At 42.8% G+C, this 10,025-nt stretch overlaps 1 non-coding gene across 1 annotated transcript; it reads right to left on the reverse strand.

The window, feature by feature from the left end:
• Positions 1–554: 554 nt before the first annotated feature.
• On the reverse strand, positions 555–627 carry TRNAG-GCC (transfer RNA glycine (anticodon GCC)). The gene has a single exon. It is a non-coding gene; the product is annotated as a tRNA-Gly (tRNA).
• Between the last annotated feature and the right edge of the window lie 9,398 nt (positions 628–10,025).

Genomic DNA, 10,025 nt, shown 5'->3' on the forward strand with positions numbered 1-10,025 from the left:
ATAGAAAGATACAGAGAAATCTTAAATACATATAACTAAGTGAAAGAAGCCAATCTAAGAAAGCAACATACTGTGCTATTCAAACAACACGACATTCTGGAAAAGGCAAAACATTGGAGACAGTAAAAAGATCGGTGGTGCAGAGGGTGAGGGGTAGAGGTGGGTGAAGGGAAGAGATGGTAAGCAGAGCACAGAGGACTTTTTAGGGTAGTGAAAACACTCTGTATAGTATAATGGTGGATATATGTGATGATATATTTGTCCAAACCCATAGAGTTAAAACACAGGTTTACTCCTTTGGAGAAGTAATCCTTTGGATTACTGGTAATATAGGTTTGTGGTATATAGGTTTTATAGAGGATTGTGGTAATATAGGTTCACCCTTGGTAATCATTCTGGTGAGTGATGCTGATAATGGGAGAAGCTATGCATGTATGTGAGCAGGAGGTATACAGGAAATCTCTGCACCTTCCTTTCAAATTTATTATAAACCTACAATTTCTCTAAAATATAATGGTACTTTTTTACTGTGCCACAGGCATGTGGGGTCTTAGTTCCCCAACCAGGGATTGAACCTACGCCCCTTGCATTGGCAGTGCAGAGTCTTAACCACTGGACCACCAGGGACATCCCTAAAAATAATAAAATTTTGAAGTTACAAAAAAAGAATTCTAGAAATGGATGATGATAATGAGTACACAACGATGGGAATATATTTAATACCACTGAAATGTATATACACTTAGAAATGCTTTAGATGGTAAGTTTTACATTATATGTATTTTACCACATTGAAAAAGATTCTAGGAGGGGGATTGGTCTTATGAAACACGTCGATTATTCCTGGAAATGGAAGTCATGAACTCAAATTTATACCTAATACCTGCTCTGTGCCAAGAATGATGTCATGTGTTTTGCATTATTACTTCACATAATTAGTAATGATTTAAGTAAGAGCTACTTGTCTGTGTGGCAAGCAGTCACTGAGCATTTATTATGTAGGCATTGTGCTATGATCTCAACAGCAAACAACCCTAGCTCGGTCCATGACTGGAAGGACTAACAGAATCAGGTTATAGTGCAGGATGCTGACTCCTCCCAGCACAAAATGGGAAGAACAGAAGAGGAGTATCTACCTCTGGGCCCTTCCAGGTCCTGTTAAACATTTACATACATTATCTTATATAATGCCCCAGCAATCTCAAAGTTTGGAACTATTATCTGCATTTTACAAAGGATGACCTTGAATCTCAGATCTAACTTACCTAAGATTATAATACAACTGCTAAGTAAGTGGTAGAGCTGAAATGAAAAGATCAAGTTTTTTAACAAAGCCTACATACATGAGTTCTGTGGATCAAATTGTTCGGCAGATCAAGCTGCCTCAAGGCAAAGTTTTCCCACTGGGCTTCCCAAGTTGCTCAGTGGTGAAGAATCTGCCTGCCAATGCAGGAGTGCCAATGCAGACATCTCACACACTAGCAAAGTAATGCTCAAAATTCTCCAAACCAGGCTTCAATAGTACGTGAATCGTGAACTTCCAGATGTTCAAGCTGGATTTAGAAAAGGCAGAGGAACCAGAGATCAAATTGCCAACATCTGCTGGATCATCAAAAAAGCAAAAGAGTTCTATAAAAACATATATTTCTGCTTTATTGACTATGCCAAAGCCTTTGACTGTGTGGATCACAACAAACTGTGGAAAATTCTTCAAGATATGGGAATACCAGACCACCTGACCTGCCTCCTGAGAAATCTGTATGCAGGTCAGGAAGCAACAGTTAGAACTGGACATGGAAAAACAGACTGGTTCCAAATCGGGAAAGGAGTTCGTCAAGGCTGTATATTGTCACCATGCTTATTTAACTTATATGCAGAGTACATCATGAGAAATGCTGGGCTGGAAGAAGCACAAGCTGGAATCAAGATTTCCAGGAAAAATATCAATAACCTCAGATATGCAGAAGACACCACCCTTATGGCAGAAAGTGAAGAGGAACTAAAGAGCCTCTTGATGAAAGTGAAAGAGGAGAGTGAAAAAGTTGGCTTAGAGCTCAACATTCAGAAAACAAAGATCATGGCATCTGGTCCCATCACTTCATGGCAAATAGATGGGGAAACAATGGAAACAGACTTTATTTTGGGGGGCTCCAAATCTACTGCCGATGGTGACTGCAGCCATGAAATAAAAAGACGCTTGCTCCTTGGAAGAAAAGCTATGACCAGCCTAGACAGCACATTAAAAAGCAGAAACATTACTTTGCCAACAAAGGTCCTTCTAGTCAAAGCTGTGCTTTTTCCAGTAGTTATGTATGGATGTGAGAGTTGGACTATAAACAAAGCTGAGCGCCGAAGAGTTGACACTTTTGAAATATGGTGTTGGAGAAGACTCTTGAGAGTCCCTTGGACAGCAAGGAGATCCAACCAGTCCATCCTAAAGGAAATCAGTCTTGAATATTCATTGGAAGGGCTGATGCTGAAGCTGAAACTCCAATATTTTGGGCACCTGATACAAAGAACTGACTCATTAGAAAAGATGCTGATGCTGGGCAAGATTGAAGGTGGGAGGAGAAGGGGATGACAGAGGATGAGATGGCTGGATGGCATCACCGACTCAATGGACATGAGTTTGAGTAATCTCTGGGAGTTGGTGATGGACAGGGAGGCCTGGTATGCTGCAATCCATGGGGTTGCAAAGAGTGGGGACACAACTGAGCGACTGAACTGAACTTAACTGAATGCAGGAGACCCAGGTTCGACCCTGGGTCAGGAAGATCCCCTCGAGAAGGGAATGGCAACACACTCCAGTATTCTTGCCTGGAAAATTCCATGAACAGAGGAGCCTGGCAGCTTATAGTCCTTGGGATGGCAAAGAGTCAGACAAAACTTAGCAATTAAACAACAACAAAGATAAGAAAACAATAAGGACAGTACGGTGACTTATCTATTAAAAAAAACTCTATTCCATTCATTGGCTATTCTGTATTCTATAATCTGTCCCCCTTTACCTTTCAGAACTGTTTTATTTTTCTCTTATGCACTGATGGCAATAATAAATGGCAGTTGTCAATCTCTTTTAGGATCCTATTAACCAAACCTTATTCCTTTATCTGGAAAATCCTGCACTTTACAGAGCTCAGTAGGAAGCTCCGCCTACCTCCAGCCCTGGATGCTCACTTTCCCATCTTCCTTGTAGTGAGGAAACAAGCCCCTGAACTTTGCTTCCTGAGTGGGAAGTTCACACCAGTCTCTGAACCAGAAGAGCATTATGAGGCAAGGACTGCCCGGCGTCAGCAGAGGCTGTATCTGCTTCAAACCATGTGGCAGTTCTTGGACCTCCCCGCCGCAACACTGGTGATCTTCGTGGTTAAGCTATGGCATCTACTCCTTAAAGGGGCTGCAGGGGCTCTGGGGTCTCGTCACATCAAAGATTTGAACAATGTTCTCGATAACTTGGCTCTAAGAATCCAGCCCTCCTGGTGATTCTGTGAGCCACACAAAACTCTCATCATAAATTCTTTCCTCCTTACACCCAACAGAATTAGCTTCTATTGCTTGCCGCTAGGAATCCTTGCTGTGTGAGTAGTTATTTGTTTGTTCTAATACACATTCCTGACAGCCTAAACAGGAGCACATTTAGCAGTTCCCCCAATATTTGAAAAAAAACATTGGTTTGTGGCATAAAAAATATTTAGGGATCACCCTTATATACTATAAAATTCTAAGTTGTGCATTCAAAGCACTATCTAATGAACAGTGAAAACAACTGAAACAGAATTGATATCATCTTGGACTTACAGTGACTAAACAGAACTCTGGATAACCATATGGTCTATATTATTCAGTTGTTAATATGGCCAAAGTAACCAGACTGACAAACAAACCAGATTGATTATGTGTCTACATAATTGCTTTCTCAGCTGCTGTGAAATGCTTGATCCAGTTAATAATATGGATCAGTTTCTCTTTTTAAAAGGTTAAAACAGCATGTAATTAATTAACTAATTACTGTATTGATTTATTATATTTACTTACTGAGTAGAGCTATGGGTTTTTCACTAAGCCAGATGCCTGGCATGCAGCAAAGATGCAAAGCTTATGATCTCGATTATCAACCATTCTTTCCATCTTCCCTGCAACCACCATTAGTGGCCAACCACTATGACTTCTCATCTGAGCTTTTGTAATTGCTCCCTGGCTAATTTCCTCTTTTTCTGCTCTTGTTCTCCTGAAATCCATTTTCCGTTGAGGAATGGGGGCATTCTTTTAAAACTTTTACTGGGTCATATTATCGCTCTGCTATAATTTCTTGCAAAAAAAGTTTCAATATCCTTAGTTTTAAGTCCAGAGTTCCTAACACAACAAGGAAAGACCCAGGTCATCAGGTCATGCATGCAAGAACGCGAAGTCACTTCAGTCATGTCCGACTCTTTGTGACCCTATGGACTGTACCCACCCAGATTCCTCTGTCTGTGGAGTTCTTCTGGCAAGAACACTGGAGTGGGTTGCCATGCCCTCCTCCAGGGGATCTTCCCGACCCAGGGATTGAATCCACGTCTCTTGTGGCTCCTGCATGGCAGGCAGATTCTCTACCGCTGAGCCACCAGGGAAGTCCCGTGATCAGATTATATTTCTAACATAAATTCACTCCTGCCGCCTGCACTCCACCATAATGTCCCAAACATACTGTCCTCTTAGTTCCTAAGGTGTTTTCGTCTCTTTCTGACTCAGTCTTTGAAGATATGGTTCCTCGTGCCTGGAATATTTTTCCTCCCCCTGTTCACCTGGCTAGTTCCTACTTATACCTCTTATTTCAGGTTTCACTTCCTTGGGGACACCTTCTTTGACCACTCAGCTTAAGACAGACCACTGATTTACTCTCTCAGTACATCTAAAAACTCTCTTTCATAGCTTTGATGGCAGCCTGTAGTTCTATATTTACATGTTGTTTATGAGTTTAATGTCTGTTTCCTCCACAGTAGTCTGTAAGGTTTAAGAAGACGGGGACCATGCCTGTCTTGTTCACCACCTGGCATCCAACAAAGCACATTGTATGGACTCCTTAAACATCTGTTGAATGAATGAATTAGAAGATGAATCTCAGGCTTGTATAATAATACCATGTAAAAATGTTGTCTTGGACAGGAAGTGCTGGAAATTTACAGAAAAAGAGGGAACTCAGAGGAGCCTGGAAAGCTAAGGAAAGGCTTCTGGGGGAGGTGGGCCTTCAGGGAGACCCCAGAGGATGGGTAAGATGTGAACAGTCTCTGAAGAGACCTGAGGGGAGAAGCTTCATTTCTCAAGGAAAAGGAAAATCCAGGAGAAGTGTGGCCACTTGGCAGGAGAGATTGAGAGGTCCCACCTGGGTGTCACCTGGCTCTGGAGCTCATCCTTGGATGGCAGTGAGCAGCTAGCTTCCAAGTGCAGGGTGAACCCATGAAGCAATTTCTTATGAACCCTATCTCTTGAGCAGACACATTCACGCAGTGAAACTCCTCAGGACACAGACTACCAGGCACGTGGTGGGGGCACAGTGGCAGATGCTGCAGGCTGGCTTCCTCCATTCCACGCCGACACCTGACAGGGGTGTGCTTGCCTCACGCTGGAGCCAAGGAAAGCTAAGACGGCACACCCAGGCTCCCTTGATCTAGAGACTCCCAGCAGATGGCCGCGGCCAGATTTGGGAGGAAGTGACATGATGAGGCATAAGAGGCCACACTATGCTGCTTTCTGCAAGCACCATTGTCAAAGCACTTGCTTTTTTGTGGCAGCTATAGCAAAGGTCCTAGAGTCCGGTCACTAGCTTCCCGGACATTGAAGGCATAGAACAGAAGGTCCCTTTTGCTCATGCAGATTGTGGCCAGCGTAAAGTGGTTCCAGGGTGAAAACTCTTGGAGAACATGATTTGGAGAATCTCCTTTAAGTCATACAAGGTTCAAAAGTCACTTTAGAATGCAAAGATGTATCAATTCAGTCATTTAAATTATTCACCAGGGACTTCCCTGGTGGTCCAGGTCAGCTCACCTGTCAGTGCAAGGGATACAGGTTTGATCCCTGCTCTGGGAAGATCCCACATGCCTCTGGGCAACTAAACCTGGGCTGCACAACTATTGAGCCCACCGACCAAAACTCCTGAAGCCTGCTTGTCCTAGCACCCGGGCTCTGCAACAAGAGCAGCCATGCAGTGAGAAGACCGCATGCGTAACTGAAGAGCAGCCGCCACCCCAGACACAGCGAGAGAGACCCATGTGCAGCAGTGAAGACCCAGGGCAGCCAAAATTAATCAATTAATTAAAAAATACAGTGTCCTCTAAACGTGATTTAAAATCAGCAAAGCCAGGGCCTGCTGTGGGCTGGCCACTTGCAGGGGACTCCATATATGGCCCTTCTTTCTTTCCTTGTTCTTCTTTATCCAGTTTGTTTTCCAGTGTATGGTCTCTTTGGAGAGTGAAGATTACAGAAGCTAGACAGGAAGGGGGAGAGGAGAGTTCTTACGTGACCAGCAACTTATAACACGGCTTCACACTTTCTGCGTCTGGCCGATGTTTTAAGTTTACTTGCTGTTGGAGGTTCTTTACAGACCTTGACAACACAATAATTGTTGACTCGCGTGCGGTTTCTCCTATCTGGGCAAACATGTGCTATTTCTGCAACTCCTTCCTCAGCAAACTCTAGGGAATGGTGATCCACATCAGTATCATTTCTGTTAAGGTCTCTCTGTTCCTCTGCTGATCCTAATGGAAAGCATCAAAGGTGGTTCTCCCCCTGACTCTCAAGTTCACACACATAGCCCACATCCCAGCCAGAGGCAGCATTCATACATTTCCTATCCCCCAAACACTGTGAGCGCAGGTCTATCATAGCATAGCAGCAACCCTCCTTCTCTCTGCCGCCAGCACAGTTTGCCAGCCCATCTCGTCTTTGGATTTCCAGGAGCCGTCAAGCAATAGCCATACTGATTGTCTAACTGCAGGGGAAAAAGTAAGCTACCCAAACGAGTCCCTTGAGGCCCTTCTTAGTCTGTGTTAGGTATTGACCAAAAAAAAAAAAAGAAGAAGAAAGAAAGAAAAAATCCACACAATCTATTTATTCTGAGACCTTACTGAGGACTATACCCGGGGCACAAGCTTTCAGACAGATCTGAGGAACTATTCCAATGAGGTTAGAGAGAGAAGTCGGGAAATATAGGAGTTTTTGCAGGGGAAAAAAAAATGTAGTTGAACATCAAAAGATTACTTCTAACCACAAAAATGGATATCTCAAGTTAATAATTTTAGTGTTTTTCTAAGTATAGGAAAATTCAAGAACCTAGGCTCATTGAAATTATTCTTTTGATATGCATCTTAACTATCTAGGGATAATATGCATTTTTCTCCATCAGAATTCCCTCCAGGGCACACCATGGGGTCGGGTGGGGTGGGGTGGTATTCCCGCAAAGGTTGACAGCTTGATGGCAGGCAACATTCTTTGTTAACTGAAATGCAGGTGACACTTTCTACCCAGAGGAGGAGACACGCTTCCTCCTTAGGATGGGGACTCATAACACACGAGCATCTCTTAAAAAATCCTTCACACTAAATCCCCTCTCAATATCAACCCTCTAACCATTTAAGTCCTTTATAGGAGTGACTCATCTAATCAGTTCTCTGCCACCTACATTAACATTTCTGCAGAGTAATCAGTTTTGCAACTCGATTGTACTGTTGCCTCGGTTGATAAGGCATGTTTAACATCTTTTGCACCAGAATTCATCTCTCCCCTCCTCTAACTTCTTCCATTCCAAGAACATTGCTTTCAAGGATTTAGGGGGAAGTATTCATCCCTTCATCCCATCTCTAGTTCCTGACATGGATCCTGGTTAGTATAATCCAATTGTAGTATTTTTACCCTCTTATCAATGATTGAATTAGGAATTAAGGTTTGAACTAATAGGGAAAATATTCTGGTCTTATTATCTCAGGTTGAGCTTACATCCTAAATAGTCCAGTTATATCAAAAGACAAAGAGTTTCCCTCTCTATTTCACCTGCTACGTATGAGAAAGGAAGTGTGTTGTGGTAGTTGCTACTGGCAGCCGTTGTGATCATGAGGAAAAACATCCTGAGGACAATACCAACCTGTGGAAGAGGCGAAGCTGAGACTTGAAACCCTTACCATGATGTGGCTGGGATTGCTCTCCTTTTAGACTTCTTGTTCCAAGAGAAAATAATTGTCCTTATTATTGATATTTTAGCCAGTTTGAGTTAGAGTTTTTGTTAACAACAAAAGTTAGTGATCTTCTATAGATTCCCTGTTTCAGATCATGAGTGCTAAACCATTCCCTGTGGAAATGGAAACACATAGTGACGGAAAACAATAATTAGAATAGCAAAGGTCACTTGTTTCTTCCAAATTACTTTCAAGAGCTAAAGGACTGCTCCATACTTGGGGAAAGAGGAAGAGGTAAAAGAAATGCCAGAGAGGCAGACACTCCACAGAAACTAACAGACGAAAGCATTTGAAAGTAACTTATGAAATAATTTTCCATTACAGCTCCAATTATAATGTCCCAATTGTCTGTGCCCTGTTAGCAGCACCTGGGCAATTAAAATTACTCGAGATAATTCCTTCAGATGTACTGCAGAAACCCACTATGCTTGATTATTTCCTTCCCAACAAAATAGTTAACCTATATTTTATTAATTTATGAGACAAGTATTTTGAAAAATGCAAATGTATTTTATAGAAAGATACCAAATCCACACATGAACTTATAAACTTCATTTTTAATTAAATAAATGTCTTTATGGGAAATTGCTGTTTCCAGCCAACAAGGCTCTTTAGTGAACCATTTTGTTTTTATTCTATTAGAGTATCCAGTTCTATCCTTTTGGTAAATTACCTATGCGCTCTGTATTTCTGGGAATCTCAAGATGTCTGTGTGAGTATTTTGATGTGCTCAATGTGAAGAAATATGATCATGCTATAAGCAATGCCACTTTGTATCTGGCTACCTATAGCAATAATGATAAAAATAGACAGGAATGAGACACTTAGGATAGCATCATCTGTATTACGGTTGGAGAAGTGATCAATAACCTCCTGAATGTTTCTTGTCTCTTCCCCCTCCACCACTTTAGTTCAGACTTTCATTATCTTGCTGGGTTACTACAAAGCCACTGCAGTGGTATCATTTCAATCTCCTGTCTTCCCTGTCTCCGGTGCAGTCTTCACACTGCTTCCAGATACATCCTACAGGCCCACAGCTCCTGTCACATCCCTGTCTCACTCAGGAGCCTGTAGGGACCCTTTACCACCCGCCAAAATCAATGGTATTCAGGGCCCTGCTGTATAAGGGCTTAGTTCTAATGTGACCCAAATACATTTTCCAAACTTTCTCCATATCTTTGCCTTCATGCACAGCATGACATAACCCCCTGGACTGTTTGCTGTTCCCTAGTTATCCTTCCTGCTTCCACCTCTCTGAGCCTCAGCTGTGATCGTTCTCCTGTGGTGACTGTCGTCTTAGTGCGTTTGGGATGCTGTAACAAAAGTATCATAGACTGGGTGGCTTCAAAAACAAATTTTGATTTCTCACAGTTCTGAAGTCTGAGAAGTCCTCGATCAAGGCACTGGCAGACTTGGTGACTGGTGAGGACCCACTCCCTATTGCAGACAGCTGTCTTCCTGCTGTGTTCTCACACCGGCTTCCCAGGGGGCGCCAGTGCAGGAGATGTAAGAGATGCTGTTTTTGACCCCTGGGCTAGGAAGATCCCTGGAGGAGGAAATGGCAACCCACTCCAGTATTCTTCTTGGAGAATCCCATGGACAGAGGAGTCTGGAGGGTTACAGCCCATGGGGTCACACAGAGTCAGACTTGACTGAAGCCACTTAGCACAAACCCACATGGGTAGTACTTTAGCAAGATTGTGTGAGAAGAGAAGTCCATGGGTGTTGGAGAAAGTTCAGAGTCTACAGTGTGGGGCGGATGAGGGCAAGGGACCTCAGAGGTGAGGATGGTAGGAGAAGTGCTAAGTCTCTGAGTCA

The sequence above is a fragment of the Dama dama genome, chromosome 2 (genome assembly GCF_033118175.1).
Source record: "Dama dama isolate Ldn47 chromosome 2, ASM3311817v1, whole genome shotgun sequence".
Taxonomy (NCBI): domain Eukaryota; kingdom Metazoa; phylum Chordata; class Mammalia; order Artiodactyla; family Cervidae; genus Dama; species Dama dama.